Genomic DNA, 11,118 nt, shown 5'->3' on the forward strand with positions numbered 1-11,118 from the left:
CTTATTCCTACAGTGTTTACTCTTTCCCATCCCAGAGGCAACCCTGGGGTTAGTATGTATTTTACCTTCCATGTTTTTACTTTTGGGTATTATTTCATTTCGTTTTATTTTTTAAAAAGATTTTTTTCATTTATTTGACACAGAGAGACAGAGTGGGAATGTTCACACGTTAGCAAGAGGAGGGGAAGAGGGAGAGAAGCCCAAGTAGATGTGGTGCTGAGCTCAATCCCACGACCCTGAGATCATTACCTGAGCTGAAATCAAGTGCCAGTCACTGAACAGACTGAGACACCCAGGCACCACTGGTATTATTTTAAATAAGGTTCGTGTACATAAAGTTAATATTGTGGCTTTCTTATTTTTTTAAATATTTTATTTATTTATTCATAGAGACAGAGAGAGAGAGAGAGAGAGAGGCAGAGACACAGGCAGAGGGAGAAGCAGGCATCATACAGAGAGCCTGACGTGGGACTCCATCCAGGGTCTCCAGGATCACGCCCTGGGCTGCAGGCGGCGCTAAACCGCTGTGCCACCGGGGCTGCCCAATATTGTGGCTTTCTGTGTTTTCATAGGTCATTAGAATAAATACACATGGCTTGAATCAGACTGAACTTGTATTTTTCAGCCTGTTTTTATTCACTCAGTATTTTCAGTATTTATATTGTCAACATCTCTAAATCTTCTTTCATTCTTTTTACAGATGTGTAGGTTTCAATTCTAATAAGAAGCCATGCCTTGTCTATTGCATCTCTCTCTTTGGCTCTTAACTGCACTTGGCCCTGTTCTGCACCTTCTCCCTGGTTGAGTTCTTAGAAAACCTGGGGTTGTTTGCTCTCTGCCTTCTGGGTACATTCAGCAGACAGCTACAAATGTCATTTTTTCTATATTATTCAAAGCATTTTTACTTTAAAACTTTAAAAGTAAATATGTGGCTTAATGAGATTACCCTTGTGAATTTTGAAGATTTCTGGGATAGATGTTTTGAAGCTACGTGTTGTTAGAAATACTTCTTTCAACTGATTTGTAAACACCTTCTTCCTATCTTTTATTGACTTAAGGACTCACCTAAAATTCATTATACCACACTCAAGGGTTAAGTTTGAGAACAGCTGGTATTTTATGAGAGGGTTAGTATTTGTTTGCTGAAGGGATGGGGAATTGCAGAGAACCAGACCCTGGGATCCAGACCCTGCAGGTGGCAGCCAGAGGTCCACAACTATATGCACCTTCTCTGCACCCTGGTAAGACAGGGATGATGCTCATTCTGGCACTGTGTGAGGATGATGTGGGATTAGAGACGCAAACACTTGAGCAGTGTCCAACTGGTTCACTAGTTCTGGCCTCTCATTCCTTCTCCCCTGATGATGTGTGACAAGATTCTGCAAACAGAGAATGAGAGGAGGCATTTGGGGAAGGCCCAGTTTTGGCTTCTATGGCAACATGCCCCAGGATGGCAAATGACTTCCTGTTTACTCGTCCTGATGGATGGTGGGGTGATGACAGGCCTGGTTTCTTCCAGGTCCTGGGAACAGGGCAGAAGGTAGGGGCTGGAGCTCTCCACTCAGGCAGGATCCTCCCCACAACGCAGCATTTGCATCTCCTCTTCCTGCTTTCCTGTCAGGGAAGTAGGAATTCAACCTTGCAGTCCATTGGAAGGCAAAATTTCCCTGGATTTTTATGATCTCATCCCCAATGCTTTAAGTAGTCTTCTCCATGATCAAATCAACAGCAGTTTTATGCTCACATTTAAAGAATTTTTTAAGAGTCACTGAGTTGTTCAGAGAAACAATTTTCTTTTTACACTGATAGTTCATTGAAACATCAGATTTAATCAAATTTTACATTAATTATACAACTGGCATAAATGTTTTTGGGAAGAAACACAACTCGTTCTTGGTTGGGATTTGACTTGTGCGGGCCTGACAAGCAGGAATGTCCTACCACCACCCATAGCATCAGTGAGGTTGTGTGTCTTTTTAAGATGTATTTACCTACATTTAGAGCAAGAGCACGTGCACATGCGTGTGCTGGTGAGGTGGTCAGAGGGAGAAGGAGAGAGAATCTCCAGCAGACTCCCCACTGAGCACAGCACTATGCTGCTCTATCTCACAACCCTGAGATCGTGACCTGAGCTGAAATCAAGATTTGGTGGCTTAACCAACTGAGCAGCCCAGGTGCCCTGACAGTGAGTTGTAAAGCAAGAAAGCAAGCTTGTGATTAGTCCAGTGAACCTGTTAAGTAGAGGTTCATTAAAAGAGCTTGTATGAACTGAATTATAGAGTATGCCATGGCTTTCTCTTGCAGAAAATATGAAGTGCATATAACTATGAAATGTGGCTACTTCTATGCAAGAATGACATTCAGAATAAAATTATTCATCAACAACAGCTATCCAGATGTTTTAGTTTGTAAAGACATAATTTTAATGACTGAATATTTCAGTTTTCATTTGAATGTTCCAATTTTTTTGAATACGCCATTTCATTTTCAGTGCTAAATAAATACTTGTTCAGTTTTTAAAAGTGAACTCAATGAAATAGTATCACAGCTTTCTGATCTTCAATGGCTGTGTAACCTTGGGGTTTATTCATAAAACAGCTAGCTTACACGGAAAAACAAAAAAGTTCCAAGTGGTATGCTCCCACGTGTAGATTGGACAACACTCTCAGCTATCATATGATCGATTGTGTACAAAGAAAGCAAAAAAAAAAAAAAAAGTTGGAGGAAGAAAAAAAATTAGCCAAGGAGCTCAACTGGTTCCAAACCATACCCCAAAAGAGGCAGTGTTGTTTCAGTGAAAGAGGTTCCAGCGAACTTGGTAGTAAGTAATAAAGCAGACATTACAATGGAGACTGAATTTAAAAGATACAAATAAAAAAATAAAAGATTCAAATAGAACCTTCTGGCTCAGCATAAATCTTTACCCATCTTCATTAAAATAGGCAGTGAGTGGCAAGGCACAGGCAACAGAGCCAACCGTGTGTTCCAGCCATTTCTGGGTCAGTAGCCAGGGGTTACCACTGACCAAGAACACCTTTGCACCAGGTTAAGTGTCCTGGCCATATCTGAGGGTCTCAGGTTCAGGTCCTGGGATGTTCAGAGTTGTCATTCATCCAGGATGATTTGCCTTTAAGGTTCTGCAGGTTTCACCTGACTGTTCTTGTTTTGTTCTCTTTTCCTTGGAGATTTCACTCACTTTCTCCTGATCTTAGTGATCTACCCAAAAGCGTGATTGTTGGGATCCACTCAGGAGGGGAACCTGGTGCGGCAGAGGGTCTGCCAGGCATCTTGTCCATCCTACCAGAAGGCTGGCCTGACTTCTTCAGAAGAGGAGATATGAGCATGGAGCAGATGTCTGATGAGAATATGTGTATAGTTCGCTGGTTCCTCGAAACAACAATAACTGTTTCTGCATTTACTCAGCTTTTTTCTCAGTATCTTCTAGCATCTTCCTCCCCAGGGTTCCTTCATGAGTGTCAGTGTAGCATAGTTCCCTACTGACACCTGACCTGATGATGCCCATATCCAGGTGCTGCCAGACAACAAAATGCTCCTCATACTAATTTGAATGTGATGGTTTCTTCTCACCAAGTGGCAGCTGCAGTTGTTAGGATTAAAACAAACAAAATTCAATGCTACTAAATACGAGAGAACCAACATTTTCAAAATCTCTCAAGTTTAGAGTCATTTCTGAGATAGGGTATGATTTTGCCTTCTGAATTGTGCTGTTTTCAGATTTTAGGTAATATGTAATTTAAACTAAGTGAGAAATTTTTTAAAAAGTAAAATGAGATATTTAAAGCATTTAGAGTTTGTCTAAGTAATAGCTTTTGGAACAGAGTGCTTTGACCTAGACACATTCCTCGTGGGTTTGTGATGAATAAGCTGAGTATTAATATACGCTTGAAATAATCCAAGGAATATAATCAGGTATATTATTTGATATGGGATGGTGAAGAACTCTTGAGACTATAGGAAAATATTTTTCATTTTATTTATTTATTTATTTATTCATTCATTATTTATTTATTATTATTATTTTTAATAATAAATTTATTTTTTATTGGTGTTCAATTTACCAACATACAGAATAACACCCAGTGCTCATCCCGTCAAGTGCCCCCCTCAGTGCCCGTCACCCATTCACCCCCACCCCCCATCCTCCTCCCCTTCCACCACCCCTAGTTCGTTTCCCAGAGTTAGCAGTCTTTATGTTCTGTCTCCCTTTCTGATGTTTCCCACACATTTCTTCTCCCTTCCCTTATATTCCCTTTCACTATTATTTATATTCCCCAAATGAATGAGAACATACAAGGTTTGTCCTTTTCCGATTGACTTGCTTCACTCAGCATAATACCTTCCAGTTCCAACCACGTTGCAGCAAATGGTGGGTATTTGTCGTTTCTAATGGCTGAGGAATATTCCGTTGTATACATAGACCACATCTTCTTTATCCATTCATCTTTCGATGGACACCGAGGCTCCTTCCACAGTTTGGCTATTGTGGACATTGCTGCTATAAACATCGGGGGGCAGGTGTTTCATTGCATCTGAATCTTTGGGGTAAATCCCCAGCAGTGCAATTGCTGGGTCGTAGGGCAAGTCTATTTTTAACTCTTTGAGGAACCTCCACACAGTTTTCCAGAGTGGCTGCACCAGTTCACATTCCCACCAACAGTGTAAGAGGGTTCCCTTTTCTCTGCATCCCCTCCAACATTTGTGGTTTCCTGCCTTGTTAATTTTCCCCATTCTCGCTGGTGTGAGGTGGTATCTCATTGTGGTTTTGATTTGTATTTCCCTGATGGCAAGTGATGCAGAGCATTTTCTCATGTGCATGTTGGCCATGTCTATGTCTTCCTCTGTGAGATTTCTCTTCATGTCTTTTGCCCAGTTCATGATTGGGTTGTTTGTTTCTTTGGTGTTGAGTTTCAGAAGTTCTTTATAGATCTTTATCTATAAACTAGCCCTTTATCTGATACGTCATTTGCACAAATCTTCTCCCATTCTGTAGGTTGTCTTTTAGTTTTGTTGACTGTATCCTTTGCTGTGCAAAAGCTTCTTATCTTGATGAAGTCCCAATAGTTCATTTTTGCTTTGTTTCTTTTGCCTTCGTGGATGTATCTTGCAAGAAGTTACTATGGCCGAGTTCACAAAGGGTGTTGCCTGTGTTCTCCTCTAGGATTTTGATGGAATCTTGGCTCACATTTAGATCTTTCATCCATTTTGAGTTTATCTTTGTGTATGGTGAAAGGGAGTGGTCTAGTTTCATTCTTCTGCATGTGGATGTCCAATTTTCCCAGCACCATTTATTGAAGAGACTGTCTTTCTTCCAGTGGACAGTCTTTCTTGCTTTGTCAAATATTACTTGACCATAGAACTGAGGGCCCATTTCTGGGTTCTCTATTCTGTTCCATTGATCTATGTGTCTGTTTTTGTGCCAGTACCACACTGTCTTGATGACCACAGCTTTGTAGTACAACCTGAAATCTGGCATTGTGATGCCCCCAGATATGGTTTCCTTTTTTAAAATTCCCCTGGCTTTTCGGGGTCTTTTGAAAATATTTTTTCATTTTTTATTTATTTATTTATTTATTTATTTATTTATTTATTTATTTATTCATTTTATTTATTTATTTATTATTTTTTGTAATTTTTTTATTGGTGTTCAATTTGCCAACCTATAGAATAACACCCAGTGCACATCCCGTCAAGTGCCCACCTCAGCACCCGTCACCCAGTTACCCCTACCCCCTGCCCACCTCCCCTTCCACCACCCCTTGTTCATTTCCCAGAGTTAGGAGTCTTCATGTTATGTCTCCCTTTCTGATATTTACCACTTATTTTTTCTCCTTTCCCCTTTATTCTGTTTCACTATTTTTTTTATTATCCAAATGAACGAGACCATATAATGTTTGTCCTTCTCTGATTGACTTATTTCACTCAGCATAATACCCTCCAGTATACAATGGAATATTATTCAGCCATTAGAAACAACAAATACCCACCATTTGCTTCGACGTGGAAGGAAAATATTTTTTTAAAACGATTGTGTAAGCTACATAAAATTAAACATTTCTGTCTATAAAAAGCACTACGTTCAAAATATGAACTAATATGGAAAAGGACAAATTATAACTAAAACTCAGGCAAATATGTAGTGTTTCCTTCCAGGTAAAGAAAAATATCTTTTAGGACTTCACTGTAAGAATATTCAAAAATATAATTCTTTTTAAAAAATTTTTATTGAAGTTCGATTTACCCACATACAGTATAACACCCAGTGCTCATACCATCAAGTGTCCTCCTCGGTGCCCATCACCCATATACCCCACCCCCTTGCCCACCTCCCCTTCTGCTACATTTTGTTCATTTCCCAGAGATAGGAGTCTCTCATGTTTTGTCACCCTCTCCAATTTTCCCTCCTTTCCCCTATAATCTGTTTCACTATTTCTTATATTCCCCATCTGAGTGAAACCATATGAAGATTGTCCTTCTCTGATTGACTTACCTTACTCAGCATAATACCCTCCAGTTACATCCACCTCAAAGCAAATGGTAGGTATTCATGCTTTCTAATGACTAATATTCCATTGTATATATAGACCACATCATTCATTTGTTGAAGGACATCGAGGATTCTTCCACAGTTTGGCTATTGTAGACTTTGCTGCTATAAACACTGGGGTGCAGGTGTTTCTTTTGCTGTATAGAAACTTTTCATCCTGATCAAGTCCCAAGAGTTCATTTTTGCTTCTGTTTCCTTTGCCTTCATAGATGTATCTTGCAAGAAGTTGCTGTGGCCAAGTTCAAAAAAGGTGTTGCCTGTGTTCTCTAGGATTTTGATGAATTCTAGTCTGATATTTAGATCTTTCATCCATTTTGAGCTTATCTTTGTGTATGGTGTAAGATAATGCTCTAGTTTCCTTCTTCTGCATGTGGATGTCCAATTTTCCCAGCACCATTTATTGAAGAGACTGTCCTTTTTCCAGTGGATAGTCTTTCTTGCTTTGTCAAATATTACTTGATCATAGAGTTGAGGGCCGATTTCTGGGTTCTCTATTATGTTTCACTGAGCTATGTGTCTGTTTTTGTGTCAGTACCACACTGTCTTGATGACCACAGCTTTGTAGTACAACTTGAAATCCAGCATTGTGATGCCCCTGGCTCTGTTTTTCTTTTTCAATATTCTCCTGGCTATTCAGGGTCTTTTCTGATTCCACACAAATCTTAAGGTCATTTGTTCCAAGTCTGAAGAAAGTCCATGGTATTTTGCTAGGGATTGCATTGAATGTGTAAATAGCCCTAGGTAGCATAGACATTTACACAATATTAATTCTTCCAATGCATGAGCATCGAATATTTTCCCATCTCTTTGTGTCCTCCTCAATTTCTTTCAGAAGTGTTCTGTAGTATTTGGGGTATAGATTCTTTACCTCTTTGGTTAGGTTTATTCCTAGGTATCTTATGCTTTTGGGTACAATTTTAACGGGGTTTATTCCTTAATTTCTCTTTCTGCAGTCTCATTATTAATGTATAGAAATGCCACTGATTTCTGGGTATTGATTTTGTATCCTACTACATTGCTGAATTGCTATATGAGTTCTAGCAATCTTGGGGTTGATTCTTTGGATTTTCTATATTATCATGTTATCTGCAAAGATGGAGAGTTTGACTTCTTCTTTGTGATTTTGAATGCCTTTTATTTCTTTTTGTTGTCCGGTTGCTGAGGCTAGGACTTCTAGTACTATGTTGAATAACAGTGGTGATAATGGACATCCCTGTTGTATTCCTGATCTTAGGGGAAAGGCTCTCGGTTTTTCCCCATTGAGAATGATATTTGCTGTGGGCTTTTCATAGATGGCTTTTAAGATGCTGAGGAATGTTACCTCTATCCTACACTCTGAGGACTTTTGATCAGGAATGGATGCTGTATTTTGTTAAATGCTTTATCTGCATGTATTGAGATGCCAAGAGGGAGAGAGGGCCACAAAGTAATATTTGAAAAAAATCATAGCTGAGAACTTCCTTAATATAGGGAGTGAAACAGGCATTTAGATCCAGGAGATAGAGAGATCCCCCTCCCCAAAATCAATAAAAACTGTTCAACACCTCAACATTTAATAGTGAAACTTGAAAAATCCAAAGATAAAGAGAAAATCCTTAAAGCAGTGAGAGACAAGAGAGTCTTAACTTATATCGGGAGAAATATTAGATTAATAGCAGGCCTCTCCACAGAGACCTGGCGGCCAGAAAGGGATGGCAGGATATATTCAGGGTACTAAATGAGAAGAACATACAGCCAAGAATACTTTATCCAGCAAGGCTCTCATTCAGAATAGAAGGAGAGATAAAGAACTTTCAAGATAGGCAGAAACTGAGAATACGTGACCACCAAACCGCTCTGCAGGAAATATTAAGGGGGACCCTGTAAAAGAAAGAGGATACCCAAAGAAACACTCCACAAAACAGTGACTGAATAGGTATTACAATGACACTAAATTCATATCTTTCAATAGTAATTCTTAACTATTACGTGAATGGGCTAAATGATCCCCTCACAAGACTCAGGGTTTCAGACTGGATAAAAAAGCAAGACCCATCTATTTGCTGTCTACAAGAAACTTATTTTAGACCTAAGGATATCTCCAGCCTGAAAATGAAAGGTTAGAGAACCATTTACCGTTCAAATGGTCCTCAAAAGAAAGCTGGGGTAGCAATCCTCATAACAGAAAAACTAAGGTTTATCCCAAAGACTGTAGTAAGAGATGAAGAGGGACACTGTATCATACTTAAAGGGTCTACCCAACAAGGAGACCTAATTATTATGAATATGGGAGCAGCCAAGAATATCAATTAAAAACCAAAGTAAAGAGATACTTAGATAATAATACATTAATAGTAGGAGACTTCAAAACAAAACTTTCTGCAAATGACAGGTTTTTTTAAGCACAACATCACCAAAGAAACAAGGGTCGTTTAAAACAAAAGTTTAATGAGAAAAAAAAAAGAAACAAGGGTCTTAAATGATACACTGGATCAGATGGATTTCACAGATATATACAGAACTTTGCATCTGAATGCAACTGAATACAGATTCTTCTCAAGAGCACATGGAACTTTCTCCGGAATAGACCACATACTGGGTTACAAATCAAGTCTCCATCGATACCAAAAGATTGGGAGTGTTCCCTGCATATTTTCAGACCACAATGCTTTGAAACTAGAACTCAATCACAAGAAGAAGTATGGAAGGATTTCAAACACGTGGAGGTTAAGGACCATCCTGCTAAAAGATGAAAGGGTCAACCAGGAAATTAGAGAAGAATTTAAAAGATACATGGAAAGTAATGAAAATGAAGACAAAGCCGTTCAAAATCTTTGGGATACAGCAACAACAGTCCTAAGAGGGAAATACATCTCAATACAAGCCTCCCTCAAAAAATTGGAAAAAACTCAAATACGCATGCTAACCTTGCCCCTAAAGCAATTGGAGAAAGAACAAGTAAAACCTACACCAGGCAGAAGGAAGATAATAAAGATTCAAGCAGAACTCAATAAAATAGTGACCAGAAGAACTGTAGAACAGATCAACGAAACCAGGAGCTGATTCTTCATAAGAATTAATAAGATAGTTACACCATTAGCCAGCCTTATTAGAAAGAAAATAGAAAAGACTCAAATGAATAAAATCATGAATGAAAGAGGAGAGATCACAACCAATACCAAGGAAATACAAACAATTTTAAAAATGTATTATGAGCAGGTATATGCCAACAAAGTATGCAAACTAGAGGAAATGGATGCATTTTCTGGAAAACCACAAATTACCAAAACTGGAACAGGAAGAAATAGGAAACCTGAACAGGCCCATAACCCACAAGGAAATTGAAGCAGTCATCAAAAAACCTCCCAAGATGCAAAAGTCCAGGGCCAGATAGCTTCGCAGGGGAATTCTATCAATCATTTTAAAGAAGAAACAATATCTATTCTACTAAAGCTATTATGAAGGATAGAAAAAGAGGAAATACTTCCAAACTCATCTTATGAGGCCAGCGTCACCTTGATTCCAAAACCAGACAAAGACCCTACCAAAAAGGAGAATTATAGAATTATAGATCAATATCCCTGATAATCATGGATGCAAAAATTCTCACCAAGATACTATCCAATAGGTTCAAATAGTACATTAAGAAGATTATTCACCATGACCAAGTGGGATTTATTCTTGGGATGCAAGGTTGGTTCAATACTTGTAAAACCATCAACCTGAAAGTTCACATCAACAAGAGAAAAAACAAGAACCAAAGATATAATTCCAATTCGTTAATAATTAAAACAATTATATTTAAAATAATGTTACCAAATTTTTGTTTTTGAATTTAGTATAAAGCTTATAAAATTTTGATGCCCAGTGCTGTGAAGATGATATAAGTTTTGTACTCTGTGAACTGCCTCAGTCAGCATGTATTAGTGCAATATGTGACAGCTTCAGAAGTCTTACAACTATTCATACTTTTGACCCAGTAATTTCATTTTTTTCCATTTTAGGAAGCAATGTTTAAGAAATAATTGGTATATGTACAAGGTTTAGTTAAGATAGCATTTATTTCAGCATTATTTATAATATATCATAAGTAACATGGTCTCCAACAAGAGGGAATGATCGAATTAGTTATATCTATATGATGGAATATTATGCCATGTATTTAACTTAATAGTTTAAAATGTCCAAGGCCTTAATTTCTCTTTCTTCAGTCTCATTGTTAGTGTATAGAAATGCCACTGACTTCTGGGCATTGATTTTGTATCCTGCCACACTGCCAAATTGCTGTATGGGCTAGTTTCCAAGATCTATAAAGAACTTATTAAGCTCAAAAGCAAAGAAACAAAAAATCCAATCCTGAAATGGGCAAAAGACATGAACAGAAATCTCACAGAGGAAGACATAGACATGGCCAACAAGCACACGAGAAAATGCTCTGCATCACTTGCCATCAGGGAAATACAAATCAAAACCACAATGAGATACCACCTCACACCAGTGAGAATGGGGAAAATTAACAAGGCAGGAAACCACAAATGTTGGAGAGGATGCGGAGAAAAGGGAACCCTCTTACA

This window comes from Canis lupus, chromosome 5 (assembly GCF_003254725.2).
Source record: "Canis lupus dingo isolate Sandy chromosome 5, ASM325472v2, whole genome shotgun sequence".
Lineage (NCBI taxonomy): Eukaryota > Metazoa > Chordata > Mammalia > Carnivora > Canidae > Canis > Canis lupus.